Raw genomic sequence first — 15196 nt, 5'->3', positions numbered from 1 at the left:
GGATAGACCAAAAGTTTAACAAACTCCACAGAGATTTTCGATTTTTTTTTTGTAATTAATTCTCTAAATTAATTGCAAATAATATTTCAGTCTCCTATATGCCATTTGTTGGAAAAGGAAGGTAATACTTTGCTCTCCGGAGAAGCTGCCATGTATCTTCTTATGTAAGTTTCCTTCCATCGTGCCTCTTTGCTTCTGGCACCAGATTATTTAGTGTGATTTATGAGGCAGTGGGAAGCACTGGGAAGCAGAGACATAGGTCTTTTAATTCTCAGTTACCCCTGAACAACAAAGTCTTTGCAGTGACAATGTTTCGGAGTGCCTAACCTGGTCAATTGGTGACACACCTCTTTTCTTAAAGAAAACAGCACAATGTGATAAACAAATACTTCAGTGCAAACCTTTGTTTTGTTCATTTGGAATCTGTACAATTATTTTGCCCAATGCTTGAATCACTCAGGTACTTCTTTTACCATCCCCCCGAAGAAGTGAAAGTCCTTTAAAGGAAAAGCACCAATAAGAAACTCATTTGTTTCGGTTAAGTTAATTCCCTCGAAATATTTCAAATAAAATTTGAACTTTAAACTTGATCAAGATTCACCGCACTGACTTGATGTCGTGACAAAGAGCTCTATGGAGAGACATTATTTCGACTTTGGCACTTCTTTAACATTAGAGCAAAATTTAGGACCGGAATTCAAAATGTTCCAGGCCAGCCAGCCTCTGAGCTCCATCAGTTTTCTGAAGTACTATTGACAGACAAGCAAGGAAACTGTATACAATTTTCAGAAACAGAGCATTTAATTTCAGAACGTTCCCCCAATAGCAGATTTTAAAGCAAATTTAACCTTTAAGTACTGAAAAAAGTATTTACTTGGGAACTGATACACCTCTTGAATTAGAATTGGGGGCTAGTTGAGCTCAGTTTTTTTTCTCTTTATTCATTCTTGGGGTGTGGGTGTCACTGGCAAGGCCAACATTTGTTGCCCATTCCTAATTGTCCTTGAACTGAATGACTTGCTGGATAATTTCTGAGGACAGTTGAGAATCAACCAACATTGTTGTGGGGCTGGGGCCATATATAGGCCAGGCTGGGTGAAGACAGCAGGTTTCATGAACCAAATGGATTTTTACAACAATCAAGATAGTTTCATGGGCACCATGACAGAGACTAGGGGTGACATTCTCCGACCCCCCCGCTGGGTCGGAGAATCGGTGTGGTGCTGAGCGAACCGCGCCACGCCGCCCCGACGCCGGGACGCAATTCTCCGCAATGCCATTGGCGCCAGTGTGGTCGGCACGGCGCCGGTCGAGGTATGCACCGACTCTCCGGCCTGGACCGGTGCGGGCCGGCGCGCCGATTCTCCGGGCCGGATGGGCTGAGCGGCCGTCAACAAAAAGCCGAGTCCCACATGCGCAGTTCTAACATCCTCTGAGCCAGCGGGACCTCGACATTGAAGGGTCCGGGTGCAGCCTGTGGGGAGGTGTGGGGGGGGGGGGGGCCGACCCTTGGGGGGGGGGGGGGGGGGGGGCTCCATAGTGGCCTGGCCCGCGATCGGGGCCTACCGATCAGCGGGCCGGCCTCTCTGGCCCCCCGCCCTCTTTTCCTCCGTGCTGGCTCCTGTAGCCCTGCGCCATTTGGCGTTGGGGTCGCCGCGGGGAAGAAGGCCACAGTGCATGCGCTAGTTGGCGCCGGCTCAACTGCACATGCATTAGTTGGCGTCGGCTCAACTGCGCATGCGCGGACCCTGTAGCGCCAGGTTCAGGCGGGCCGTCCTACACCCTGTGGGCCGCAAAATGGGTTCCCAGAAAAGGCGCTGACACCGGAGTAAAACATTTTGATTTTTACTCGGGTGTCAGCATTTAGCCGCCCGTTGGGAGAATTGGGAGAATCCCACCCTAGTTTTTAATTCCGTATTTATTAATGCAATCTGCTACCATGGTGGGATTTGAACACATGTCCAAAGAGACTTGCCTCATCTGCCTCAAGATTGCTAGTCCAGTGACATCTATTGTTTTTTAAAAATTTAGAGTACAAAGGGATCCAGGCGTACAGGTCCATAGTTCCAAGAAAGTGGCAATGCAGGTGGCTAAGGTGGTCAAGAGGGCATACAGCATGCTTGTCTTCATTGGCTGGGGAATTGAGTATAAGAGTTGGCAGGTCATGTTAAAGTTATATAAAACTTTAGTTGGGCCACATTTGGAATTTGAAAACACTACCAGAAGGATGCAGCGCCGGCCCTAGGGTTGCTGGCGCCCCGGGCAAGCTGAACTTCGGCGCCCTTGGGGGCGGGGCCGAGAGGGGGGGGGCCGAGGGGGGGGGGGGGGGCCGAGGGGGGGTGGACCCGGGGGGGGCGGACCCGGGGGGGGGGACCCGAGGGGAGGGGCGGGGGGAGCGGACCCGAGGGGAGGGCGGGGGGAGCAGACCCGAGGGGGGGCGAGGCGGGGGGGGCGAACCCGAGGGGGGGCAGACCCGAGGGGGGGCGGGGAGGGGGGGCGGACCCGAGGGGGGGCGGGGTGGGGCGGGGGGGGCGGGCGGACCCGAGGGGGGGGCGGGGGGACGGACCCGAGGCGTGGGGGGGAGCGGACCGAGCGGGGGGGCGGACCGAGGGGACGGACCGGGGGGGGCCGCCCTGGGGGAGTGCGGCCACACTGGGGGAGTGCGGCCACCGCGCATGCGCTGGTTGGCGCCGGCCCAACTGCGCATGCGCGGGACCCGAGTCTGGCGCCCCCTAGCACATGGCGCCCCGGGCGACTGCCCGAGTTGCCGGTGCCTTGAGCCGGCCCTGGAAGGATGTGAATGCTTTGGGGAGAGTGCAAAGAAGGTTTACCAGGATGTTGCCTGGCCTGGAGGGCGTTAGCTATGAGGAGAGGTTGAATAAACTCAGATTGTTTCATTGGAAAGGTGGAGGCTGAGGGAAATCCTGATTGAGGTCTACAAAATTACGAGAGGTATAGACAGGATGAATAGTCAGAAGTATTTTTCCAGGGTGGATGACTCAATTATAAGGGGGCATTGGTTCAAGATGAGAGGAGAGGTGCGGGGAAAGTTTTTCACTCAGAGGGAAGTGCGTGCCTGGCACAAGTTGCCAGTGGAGGTGGTAGAGACAGGCACAATAGCAACGTTTAAGATGTATGTTCCTCCTCCCACTTACCTTTTAACTCCTCCACCGAGGCCTCCTCCTCCTCCTGTATCAACTGGTAAATTGACGAAATCCTACCTTCTCCAACCCACACCCCTGACAACACCCTATCCTGAACCCTGGGCGTCGGCAGCAGCGGAAACTCCACCTAACGCCTAACGAACGCCCTTACCTGCATATATTGGAAGGTGTTTCCGGGGGGGAGCTCAAATTTCTCCTCCAGTTCCCTAAGGCTCGCAAACTTCCCGTCGATGAACAGGTCCCCAACCCTCCGAATACCCACCCTGTACCAGCTCCGGAACCCCCCATCCATTTTTCCCGAGGAAAACCGATGGTTCTCCCGTATCGGGGACCACACCGAGGCCCCCATCTCCCCCCGTGACGTCTCCATTGCCCCCAAATTTTGAGGGTCGCCGCCACCACCGGGCTCGTAGTGTAACTCATTGGAGGGAGCGGCAGCGGTGCCGTCACCAGCCCCCCCAGGCTTGTGCCCACACAGGACGCCATCTCCAACCTCTTCCAAGCCACCCCCTCCCCCTCCATTACCCACTTGCGTACCATCGCCACGTTGGCAGTCCAGTAATACCCGCAGAGGTTAGGCAATGCCAGCCACCCCCCCCCCCCCCCCCCCCCACCCCGCTCCCGTCCCTGCTCCGCTCCAAAAATACCCTTCTCACCCTCGGGGTCTTCTTAGCCCACACGAACCCCATGATACTCCTGTTAACCCGTTTGAAGTTTAAGATGTATGTTGATAGACACATGAATGGATGGGGAATGGAGGGATACAGATCGTTTGGGCAATGATTAGTAAGTCTAAATAAGGAATTTGAATCAGTGTCGGCTTGGTGGGCCAAAGGGCCACTTAGTCTCTTGGCCTTTGCCTCCCTGGTAGCCCTCTTTGCTCTTTAAAGGGAAATTGTGTTCAATTAACTTGCTGGAGTTTTTTGAAGAACTAATAGAGGGTGATGAGGGTAATGCTGTTGATGTCGTGTACATTTGATACAATGCCGCACAAAAGACTTGTGAGGAAATTTATAGCTAATGGGATCAAAGGGACAGTAGCAACATGGATACAAAATTGGCTGAGTGATAGGAAACAGTGATTTTTTTGGACTGGAGGAAGGCTTGTAGCGGAGTACCCAAGGGATCAGTTATGGGACCCACCCTTTACCTGATATATAATAATGACCTAGATCTTGGTATGCAGGCAACAATTTCAAAGTTCGCGGGTGATACAAAACTTGGAAGCATTGGAAACTGTGAGGAGGACAGTGTTGAACTTCAAAAGGACATAGACAAGTTGGTGGAATAGGCAGAGTGGTGGCAGATGAAGTTCAATTTTGAAAAGTGCAAGGTGATTCAATTTGGTAGGAAGAGCATGGGAGAGACAGTAAAAAATACCAAAGGGTGCAGACCTAAAGGGTGTGGGGGAGCAGAGGGACCTGGGGTATATGTGCATAAGTCATTAAATGTGGCAGGACAGATGGAAAGAGCAGTTTTTAAAAAATATATATTTTTATTAGGGTATTTGCAAGTTTTTATAATAATAACAATGCCAAATACATGGTACAATATACATTTCCCCCCGCCCCCCCATCCCAATCCTGGCACACCCCAACCATGAAACAACAATCCGGCCCTCTCCCCACCTCACCTCTCCCCCCCCCCCCCCCGCCCCCCCACCCCCCTCCCCCGACCTCTTTGGAATTCTGCTTCTGCTGATATTTTAATTTTCCCCGCGAAAGTCGACGAACGGCTGCCACCTCCGGGTGAACCCTACCATTGACCCTCCTAAGGCAAACTTTATTTTCTCAAGACTGAGAAACCCAGCCATGCCACTAACCCAGGTCTCTACACTCGGGGGCTTAATAAGATTAATATATACACATTAATAAGATCTGTCCCCGGGCTACCAGGGAGGCAAAGGCCAAGACGTCGGCCTCTTTCGCCCTCTGAATTCCCAGCTCTTCCGATACCCCAAAGATCGCCAACTCCAGACTCGGCACCACCCGTGTTTTAAGTACCGTGGACCTTGCCTTAGTGAACCCCTGCCAGAACCCTCTAAGGTTTGGGCATGCCCAAAACATGCTGGGCTTCCCACACACTTCGCACAGTCCTCTATCCCGAAAAACTTGCTCATCCTAGCCGCTGTATGTGTGCCCGGTGGGCTACCTTAAATTGTATCAGGCTAAGCCTGACACATGATGAAGAGGTATTAACCCTGCTTAGGGCATCCGCCCATAGACCCGCCTCTAACTCTCCTCCTAGCTCGTCCTCCCACTTACCCTTAAGCTCCTCCACCGGAGTTTCCTCTGCCTCCGAAAGCTCCTGGTAAATATCCAATACCATCCCCTCTCCTACCCAGGTTCTGGAAACTACTCTATCCTGTATCCCCCGTGGTGGCAGCAGCGGAAAGGCCGGCACCTGTTTTCTCAAGAGGTCTTGCAACTCAAATGCAATTCAAATTTATCCTCCAAGGCTTTCAAGCTGGGAAAGCTCCCATCTATAAATAGATCCCCCATCCTTCTAATTCCTGCCTTTACCATCTCTGGAACCCACCATCCAGCCTACCCGGTACAAACCGATGATTATTGTAAATCGGGGTCCAAACCGATGCTCCCTCCACTCTCTTATATCTCCTCCACTGCCCCCAGATTCTCAGAGCTGCCACCACCACCGGACTTGTGGAGTATCGGGCCAGCAAGAACGGAAGAGGTGCCGTTATCAGTGGTCCCAAACTTGTGTCTTTGCATGACGCCGCCTCCATCCGCTCCCATGCTGACCCCTCCCCCACTACCCACTTCCTAATCATGGCTATATTAGCCAGCCAGTAGTAATTGCAGAGGTTCGGCAACGCCAACCCACCCTCCCCCCGACTGCACTCGCCCGCCCATTTTACCCGCCCACACAAAGCCCAAAATAACCTTATTCACCCGCTTGAAAAAGGCCCTCGGGATGAAGATGGGGAGGCACTGAAAGACAAACAGGAATCTGGGGAGGTGTGGTGAATATGATTCACACCGGATTATAATCTGTATATACATGTGTCTATATTGTACACCAGCCTAACGCCGGCATCTCCACATCATCATCTATATTGTAAGTGCAGTTGCACTACCTGACCACCAGGGGGAGTGGCTCTGGGAATGCTCGAGAATTGTACTGGGCTTCTCCCTTGGCTCCGCCCATGATTCCTCCCCCCTGGAGCTGCTGTATAAAGATCAGTGCCACATGGTCAGCCAGCCAGTTCACCGAAAGTTCAATAGCTAACAGGCTGGCTCTGTTGTGAGTATATTAAAACCGCTATTCTAATCCTACAAGCTCGTGTCCGTAGAATTGTTGGTTCCAACAGGAGGACCATCATTTTCACGGTCTGTACCCTCCCCACCAGTGATAGCGGGAGCATGTCCCATCTCTTAAAGTCCCTTTCCATTTATTCTACCAGGAAAGGGCAGTTATAAAGCACATATTATACGGGGCTTCATTAATAGCGGCATAGAGTACAAGAGCAAGTAGGTTAAGCTGAACTTGTATAGGACATTAGTTACAGAGGGTATTAGATTATTATCTGAATAGAAACAATGTGTAGGATTATGATGAAAAGGCAAGGGGTATGACACTGGGGGGAATGACACTAAACCATAGTGCTCATTTGGAGAGCTGGTGTGGACATTGTGGGTCTAATGGCCTCCTTCTGCACCAGAACAATTCTGTGACTGCAGCAAAATCTTTATCGTCCAACATGCATGGGGAAATGGGTTGTGCCAGTTAATCAAAAATACCAGTTAACAGTTAGCAATGTTGCTTCACAGCGCCAGGTTCCCAGGTTCAATTCCCACTTGGGTCACTATCTGTGCGGAGTCTGCTCACTCTCCCTGTGTCTGCATAGGTTTCCTCCGGTTTCCTCCCACAAGTCCCAAAAGACGTGCTGTTAGGTAACTTAGACATTCTGAGTTCTCCCTCAGTGTACCCGAACAGGCGCCGGAATGTGACGACTGGGGGGTTTTCACAGTAACTTCATTGCAGCGTTAATGTAAGCCTACTTGTGACGATAAAGATTATTATTATTTCCATTTATGTGGCGATGCCAGCGTTGGACTGGGGTGAGCACAGTAAGAAGTCTTACAACAGCAGGTTAAAGTCCAACAGGTTTGTTTTGAATCACTAGCTTTCGGAGCACTGCTCCTTCCTCAGGTGAATCATAATTGTTTTGATGGTGTTGAGTTTTGTGAGTGTTGTTGGAGCTGCACTCATCCAGGCAAGGGGAAAGTATTCCATTATACCCCTGACTTGTGCCTTGTAGATTGTGAACAAGGGGTCAGGAGGTGAGTTATTCACCGCAGGATTCATAACCTCAAACCTGCTCTTGTAGCCACAGCATTTATAAGGCTAGTCCAGTTCTGGTCAATGCTAACCCCCAGATGAGGAAATATTTCCTCACTCAAAGGGTATTAAGGAAATAGCCTGAGAAATATTTGATCCATTCGTGGTAATTCTCCAAAATTCTTGGACTCTGAAATGGTTCCTACAGATTGGAGGGTAGCTAATATAACCCTGCTATTCAAAAAGTGATGTAGGGAGAAAACAAGGAACCATAGATGAGTGAACCTAACATAGGTAGTAGGGAAGTTGCTGGAGTCCGTAATCTAGGGTTACAGAGCACAGCATTTGGAAACCTGTGATATAATCAGACAAAGTTAGCATGGATTTGCAAAAGGGAAATCACGCTTGACAAATCTACTAGAATTCTTTGAAGACGTAACTAGTAGAGTTGACCAGGGAGAACCGGGAGATGTGATTTACTTAGACTTTCAGAAGGCTTTCAAAAAGGTCTCACATGTCAGATTACTATGTAAAGTTAAAGCGCATAGGATTGTGGGTAGTGTCTTGAGATGGATCGAAGGCTGGTTAGCAGACAGTAAGCAAACGTTGGATTAAATGGGTCTTTTTCTGATTGGCAGGCAGTGACTAGTGGGATCTGTGGTATCAGACTGTTCACACTGTATATGAATGATTTGGATGAGGAAACTAAATGTATTATTTCCAAATTTGCAGATGACACAAAGTGGGTGTGAGGGTGAGATGCGAGGAGCATGCAGAGATGCTTCACTGGGATTTAGACAGGCTGAGTGAGTGACATATGCATGTCAGATGCAGTATAATGTGGACAAATGTGAGGTTTAGCGGCTTTGGTAGCAAAAATAGGAAGGCAAATTATTATTTGGATGGATGTAAATTGAGAGAGGTGGATACTCAGTGAGACCTTGGTGTCCTCGTGCATCAGTCTCTGAACGTAAGTGCACAGGTGCAACAGACAGTAAAGAAGGCAAATGGTATGTTGGCCTTCATAGCGACTGGATCTGAGTATAGGAATAAGGATGGTTTACTGCAATTGTATAAGCGAAACCTGGAGTATTGTGTGCAGTTTTGGTGTCTTTATCTGAGGAAGGATGTTTTTGCTGTGGAGGGAGTGCAGTGAAGGTTTACCAGTCTGATTCTTGGGATGGCGAGACTGTCGTGTGAGGAGAGACTAAGTTGGTTCGGATTATATTCATTGGGGTTTAGAAGAGTGAGAGGAAATCTCATAGAAACTTTAAAAATTGTAACAGGATTAAACAGGGTAGATTCAGAAAAAATGTTCCCGATGGTGGGGGAGTTCAGAACTAGGGGTCATAGTTTGAGGATAAGGGGTAAACCTTTTGGGACTGAGGTGAGGAGATATTTCTTCACCCAGAGAGTGGTTAACCTATGGTAACACAGTGGTTAGCACTGTTGCTTCACAATGCCAGGAACCTGGGTTTGATTCTCGGCTTGGATCACTGCCTGTGCGGAGTCTGCACATTCTCCCCGTGTCTGCGTGAGTTTCCTCCCATGATTCCCGAAAGACGTGTTTGTTAGCTGAATTGGGCATTCTGAATTCTCCCTCAGTGTACCCGAACAGGTGCCAGAGTGGCGACTAGGGGATTTTCGCAGTAATTAATTACAGTGTTAATGTAAGCCTACTTGTGACACTAATAAAGATCATTATTATTATATAGCTCTTGCGGCTAAAGGAATCAAGGGATATGGGGGGAAGGTGGGATCCGTCTATTGAACTTGATGATCAGCCATGATCATAATAAATGGCAGAACAGGCTCAAATGGCTGAATGGCCTCTGCCTGCTTCTATTTTCTGAGAATGTTTCTTTGCATGTTTGAGAGTAGACTGATAGGGTGGCAATTGGCTGGGTTGGATCATAAATAAGGTTTTCCTCATGTCGCATTCTTTGTTTTGCCATTCAGTCCAAATCTATGCCTTTTGGTTCCTCAAACCTTCCTCCATTGGGAACAGTTTCTCTCTAAGTACTTAGTCTAGACTCCACATGATTGTATTGAATGGCGGAGCAGGTATGAGGGGCTGAATTGTCTACTCCTGCTCCTAGTTCTTATGTTATATTTTTATGTTAATTCCAGCTTCTCCAACCTATCCTCATATCTGAATTCACTCAGCTCTGAAACAATACTCATGAACGTTTTCTGCACCCTCCTGAAAGCTTTCACATTCTTGCAAAAGTGTCTTAGCCAGATGTGAGCTCCACCTGAGGTCGGATCAATATAAAAGTTCAACATAACTTCCTTGCTTTTGTCCCCTATTCCTCTATTTATAAAGTCCATTTCCCATCTGTCTTTTCAAATGCTGTCTCAACCCACCATTTCACCTTCAATGATTTGTGCACATATACTCCCAGGTCTCTCCTGTTCTTCCCACCAAGTTATATTACTTCACACTCCTCATATAAAATTAATTTGCCGCATGCCTACCCTTCCATAACCCATGCCTTCTTGAATAAAAGAAAAATACTGCAGATTATGGGCATCTGAAATAAAAACAGAAAGTGCAGAAAAAACTCAGCAGGTTTGGCAGTTTCTGGGAAACAATTCATATTGGACTTGTTTGTTTCTCTCTCCATAGATGTTGCCAGAACTATTGAGTTTTTCCAACACTTTCTGTTTTTATGTCTTCTTAAAGTCGATTGAAGCTCTGCGCCGATTGCAACGCGGTGGCTGAATCAGACCCAATATTAAATGTTTTCATTATGCAAGAAGTTGTCCAGTGCCATATGGATCAATTTTCCACAAGATGTTTTGATTTTGGCAATGTTTGATGGTACATAAATCACATTTGACAGCAGGTATTTTTGTGCTTCTCGCAGTGGTGATGAATGGCATTTTACTGAAGATCTTCTCAGATTTTGCCTCTATTAACCAGCATATTGTCCATAGATGAGGAGCCATTTTGGATTTACATTAACATATGTCTGTGAATTCAACCAACTAATGGCGCGTCATGTTTTGGCAATTCTCGCTCTGGCAACCTCACAACACCTTGGCTGCTCATACCAGCAGTAGTATAGTTGGAATTGGTCACATGAAACATTAAAGTGGTTTACTAAATCTCACTTGATGTGGATCTCTTAATGACATTAAAATTTAACTGGAACCTGGATGTTGGTGAGCAGAGCTCCGAGTATACACAAAAATACTTTCCTTGATGAGAGAATGACCAGAGGCAGCAATATCTTCCATCTGCTGACCTTTGCAGTAGTGTAAGCAAGTACCAATCTCGAACTGGCACCTGTAGGACAAGTATGGCAATATGTGTCTGGATGCTATTGAAGGGCCGCAGGTTACTGGCCCACAATTTCCTTCCCGGACTATTGACTTGAGAACAGAGGGAACAAACTTTTTCTTTGCAAGTACCAATGGCTGCCATACATCTGCTGCTGAGGAGAGTGAGACAACAGACACTGAAGACCCCTACCAGTTGCTTGAAGGTGTAAGGTTAATTGTAAGCCAGTAATGACAGCCTTGGAGAAGCAACAAGGCGCTGGGAGGGAGAACAGAGTCATCCAAGGTTGGAATTGAACCTGGGACCCAAACGCTGTGAGGCAGTCGTGCTAACTACTGTGCCGCCGTGCCAAACCGAGAAAAAAATACTTAACAAATACTGTTATACTGTTATAATGAAGAAAATGTTTCTTTAAACTATTTGGTTAAAAAAAGTAGACTGGAATTTCCCTTGGATGGTCTGTGACAAATTCACTGCAGGTCATGTTACTCAACTTGAAAGTGACTTGTGGCAATCCCTGATCTTTACAAAGTTAGCTGATGTCACCTGTTCTAGCAGTGGTCATCGCAACTGGCCTAAGGTGCTGAAAAGCAGATGTATCACAATGACTTAACATCAACATTTGACTATGTAATGTAGCACCAATTAGACAATGTACAGAATGTATATTCGTGAAAAATTTCAGAACATAAACCCAATATGCTGTTTCAGTTTACCCTGCTACAGGAGCTTCTAAAAGGGCTGTTTCTAATGCGGAGCTTACTGCATGGACTGTTGCACAGAGAATTTATGTACCATTTAAAACATCTATGGAGATTTGTTTTTCAAAATAACACTGCAAACTGTTGTTTGCATAAACTGTGTTTATTCAAAGTGACCAGTTATCCAAACAAAGGGACTCTGTAATAACAATGTATGAGGGGGTGTACAATTATGCACAGTCTTCAGTTCAAAATCAACTAGCTTGAAATTCAGCATTATGCATTCATCCAGTACTGCATTACTATTTTCAATCCTGCATTGTTCAACAATTGCTAATACCTTAGTTCCAGTTATGTTTGAATATCATTACCCACGTTTGCAGTGACGCCTATTCAAAAATACTTAATGGATCAAGTGACACCACTAGTGAAGAATGGAGTCACATAGACCAGGAAAGTTTCAAATTTGAATTCTGTCAAGACTGAATTAACGGATATTTGGAATGCTGTAATTATCCAGTGTCCACTGTGCTGGTGTTTGTAAAGCTTGGCCTAGACTCCTGTTACTGATCATCATTGCTACTCTGCAGGCCTCTGCTAATTGGGGAAAGATAGGATCAGGCTTATCAAGGGTATAAGACCTACCATTACTCGTTATCCTTTGATTTGGTTTGATTTGATTTATTATTATCACAAGTATTAGTATACAGTGAAAAGCATTGTTTCTTGCATGGTATACAGACAACGTACACCGTACATAGGGAAGGAAGGAGAGACTACAGAATGTAATGTTACAGTTCATAGAGTAGAGGGTGTAGAGAAAAAATCAACTAATTAGAGATAGGTCCATTCAAAAGTCTGATGGCAGCAGGGGAGAAGCTGTTCTTGAGTTGGTTGGTACATGACCTCAAGCTTCTGTATCTTTTTCCTGACGGAAGAAGGTGGAAGAGAGACAAGACAACAATACCAAAGGATACTTAGAATTTCTGAAATGAATTACTTCCTTCAGGAATAGAGGATAAGCAATGGTAATGGCGGAGAAGGAGCTGAAGATATTCCTCATTTTCAGTTTCTACTTTTATAGTTTTAAAATAATTGCATTTTATGAAAGTCATGGAATGCATGTTGTTTTTTGTGTGAAGAACTGGGGAATAAGGGAAGCGATTCAGCATTGCAGCAAAACTAATTCACCAATTAAATTTGGGAAACTTTTACTAATATTGGTGTAGACATGAAAAGAACACTGAGTGTCACATTTGGTCGAGTTGTGTAAAGATAGCACGGTAACATTGTGGATAGCACAATCGCTTCATAGCTCCAGGGTCCCAGGTTCGATTCCGGCTTGGGTCACTGTCTGTGCGGAGTCTGCACATCCTCCCCGTGTGTGCGTGGGTTTCCTCCGGGTGCTCCGGTTTCCTCCCACAGTCACAAAGATGTGCAGGTTAGGTGGATTAGCTATGATAAATTGCCCTTAGTGTCCAAAATTGCCCTTAGTGTTGGGTTACTGGGTTATGGGGATAGGGTGGAGGTGTTGACCTTGGGTAGGGTGCTCTTTCCAAGAGCCGGTGCAGACTCGATGGGTCGAATGGCCTCCTTCTGCACTGTAAATTCTATGATGTCTATGATTGCAGCAATGAATCTTTTAGAGTCATGTATTTCTGCACATTTACAGTGAGAATCCAGACTGTAATCCCACATTCAAAGGTGAATAGCAGCTGTCTGATGAGATCGGCATGTTTGGTGCCAAAACATGTTGCCACATTTTCTGACGGCTGCAAGTGTAGGACTAGTGCAGGAGGGAAGGACATAGTGCCTGAGAGGAGATAGTGCTCTGTGTCACCTCTGCCAGGGAACCTGCTCCAAATGTTGAAAAAGCTTGTAGACCCAGCAAGATCAGCTGACTTTGCTGACAAATTTGTTTATTTATATAAGCATCTGAATCTTTGGTGATATTCTGGTGGTATCTTCGACCATGATGCTGATAGTCACAAATGTAACCATTATTTCGCTGCTCCATTCTTGACTAACTAAATGGGACCGTGTGCTTGAACTAAAGGGAAGTTATTGTTCCCAGGGACCCTCATGTTCAGCATTCCTTTTCCTTCAACTAACAGTAGCTTTGTAGACTACCATCTAATAAAAGCGTCATGGCCCATCAAGCTTGTAAACATTCACATTCATTATTCTATGCTCAAAGACCAGCTGCATGTAAATGGAGAGACATCCTTTTTGTTTAGGAAGGCTGTTAATTACATGCCATCCATAATGGCCTCCGTTGTAGTGAGATTGGCCACAAGGAAATAATCGGTCTGCTCTTCTGCTGTCTGCTCTCTGTGGAGAAGCGGATGCAGAAGTTTTCTGGTGAACAAACCAACTGTCATTTACTTGATGTGTTGGTGCACTGGTTGTCATGTAGTGCAGCATATACCTCCTACTGTGTATCCGTTTGTATAGATTTTCAAATCTCCGATCATCTTGATAGCAGCCAGTTAAGTTACCAAGTTGTGGGATGAGTCTGACATTCCTCAAGAAGATGTCATATTCTGTGACTGCCTCCAAAATAAAACAGATCTGATCAGACATGTTTGGGGCCGATGTTCTTCACTCGGTACACATGGATCTTTGGGTAAGGCTGCCCCCAGTGTATAGATACCCGGCCTTGCATTTATCCCGTCCTTCTCCTCCAACAAAATGAGGGGCAGAGTCAATAGAATGTTGCTTGTAGTAGAAGGGTCTGGCACATATAGGGTTAATACGGGACTGAGTACAGTACCACCCATACAGTGATGTAAAAAGGCACATGACCCAGATGCATGATCAGTGTGGTGTTGATCAGAGACGTGTATAGGCCGAAGCGTGGACATAGCCCCTGGCCTGTACCCTTCATTGCACATCTGTAAATAGTTTGAATAGTTAATAAAAACTTACAGTTAATCAACAGAAGACTATGGAGGCTTCTTTGAGACATACCATTCTGTAACCAGCACCCTTCCAACATTGATCTTCAGAGTTATTTTTGCACCTTAAACTGCAACTGCTCATAGCACGGAAAATAGCAGGTGCGAATAAATGTAAACATCACAATAGTGTGTGGTTGTGAATGATCTTTGAACATAGCCTGCTGCCCACCATGAAGCATGTGGCAACTGCATTGACATTTGCAATGGAGCCCAGAAATGAGGGTCCTAAGCCCATTGAAGAATCTTGCCACTCAAGTTAATGCCCGCTGGTCAACACACTGAACATCCATTCAGCTGCAGGAAAGATCCTGCAGCAATGTTATTTAATAACTTGCAGGTAAGTTGCTTTTTAATTTCCAATCTGTTCAGGTTTTTTTAGAAGTGCTTGGTGATTTGCAGAGTTGGTTAAATTTTAAAGTCGACAGAGACTAGTGCAGCTTGTGGAGGAGGCTTTAGCTGTTCTAGTGCAGTAGGTACCATCCAGCCATGGCTGCAACATGAGACGGAGATAGAATTGAGGCAGCAAAGAGGACAATCTGCTTACAGACGGAGAAGGAAGAAGGAGATGAGTAGCCCTCCGAGCAGGAAGCCTGGTGCCTTGCAGGACCATGGCTGGATTCTCAGTCGGTGGGATCCTCCATTTTGCCGGCAGCGCACTCAGGCCCGGCATTTCCTGACGGCATTGGGGCGCCCACAATGGGAAACCCCATTGGCCGGCTACCGGGACAAAGAATCCCGCTGCCGGTGGGAGCGCTCCGCACCAGAAAACGGGTGCAGCGGAAC

Source organism: Scyliorhinus canicula, chromosome 4 (assembly GCF_902713615.1).
Source record: "Scyliorhinus canicula chromosome 4, sScyCan1.1, whole genome shotgun sequence".
In the NCBI taxonomy this organism is placed as follows: domain Eukaryota; kingdom Metazoa; phylum Chordata; class Chondrichthyes; order Carcharhiniformes; family Scyliorhinidae; genus Scyliorhinus; species Scyliorhinus canicula.
This window is presented reverse-complemented; position numbering follows the sequence as displayed.